General features: G+C 40.2%; 1 non-coding gene across 1 annotated transcript; it reads right to left on the bottom strand.

Annotated features, from left to right (window-relative positions):
* Nucleotides 1-265: 265 nt before the first annotated feature.
* Nucleotides 266-337, bottom strand: TRNAK-UUU (transfer RNA lysine (anticodon UUU)). Its single transcript has one exon. It is a non-coding gene; the product is annotated as a tRNA-Lys (tRNA).
* Between the last annotated feature and the right edge of the window lie 1,048 nt (nucleotides 338-1,385).

The following is a 1,385-nucleotide window of genomic DNA, read 5'->3' as shown; positions in this document are numbered from 1 at the left end:
AGTAGATCCCGCTCGCCGCAACTAGAGAAAGCCCAGGCGCGGCAACGAAGACCCAACACAGCCAAAAATAAATAAATAAAATAAATTTAAAAAACAAACACACACCCTCACTTCTGAACATCACATCTTGAGAAGAACAATTCAGACGGATCCTAAAGGATAATCAGCATGGTGTCTGGTCAGGGGCCTGGAGATTTTCTTACGTATAAAGTGGTTGGGATTTTTTTTTTTTTTTGGCCACGCCGCACTGCTTGCGGGATCTCAGCTCCCCGACCAGGGATTGAACCCAGGCCACGGCAGTAAAAGTGCCGAATCCTAACCACCAGACCATCAGGGAACTCCCAGGGGATTTTTAATTTTAAAGAGAAAAAGTACAAATTTACATAGCAGATAATAACTACCTTCACTATTTGAAGGACAGAAATGTTCAGAAGGCTTGATGTATGTTGGGAGACAGTGTATGTGATGACCACACACCTCCAGTTTCCTCTCTTCTCTCGGAAGGGACTAGTATGGAAAGAACTTTTTGGGTTTCTCTCTTCAACCCACCCCTTTGCAGTAGAGGAGATGAGGAAAAAGAGGCTCAGGCATGTGTGGACCCTGACCTTGCTGGCTTTTTCATTTGGAGCTCATGGGGAGCTCTGTTTGCCCTTGTAGGATGTAGTAGATACACTCACAGAGGTGACTTCTCTGCCCTGCAACAAAGTCAGTCCAATTCACAGGGAAGTGGCAGAAGTCAAATTATGTTTTCAGGTCAAAGCCCCAATTTTATCCACAATAATGTGGACCTCACAGTGATATCTGACTTCTATGTCTATTTCCACTTGGCTCAAAACCAACAGGGAAAATGTTATGAGTAGTTATCCACATGATCACAACCCTCAAAACCGCCATCAGAGGAAAAGATCTGTAAAAAATACAAACACATGGAGGCTAAACAATACACTACTTAATAACGAAGTGATCACTAAAGAAATCAAAGAGGAAATCAAAAAATACTTAGAAACAAATGACAACGGAGACACGACGACCCAAAACCTATGGGATGCAGCAAAAGCAGTTCTAAGAGGGAAGTTTATAGCAATACAATCCTACCTTAAGAAACAGGAAACATCTCGTATAAACAACCTAACTTTGCACCTAAAGCAACTAGAGAAAGAAGAACAAAAAAACCCCAAATTTAGCAGAAGGAAAGAAATCATAAAGATCAGATCAGAAATAAATGAAAAAGAAATGAAGGAAACAATAGCAAAGATCAATAAAACTAAAAGCTGGTTCTTTGAGAAGATAAATAAAATTGATAAACCATTAGCCAGACTCATCAAGAATAAAAGGGAGAAGACTCAAATCAATAGAATTAGAAATGAAAAAGGAGACGTAACAAC

This window comes from Physeter macrocephalus, chromosome 21, assembly GCF_002837175.3.
Source record: "Physeter macrocephalus isolate SW-GA chromosome 21, ASM283717v5, whole genome shotgun sequence".
Classification (NCBI taxonomy): domain Eukaryota; kingdom Metazoa; phylum Chordata; class Mammalia; order Artiodactyla; family Physeteridae; genus Physeter; species Physeter macrocephalus.
Note: the sequence above shows the minus strand (reverse complement) of the source record. Positions and strands in the feature narration are given on the sequence as shown.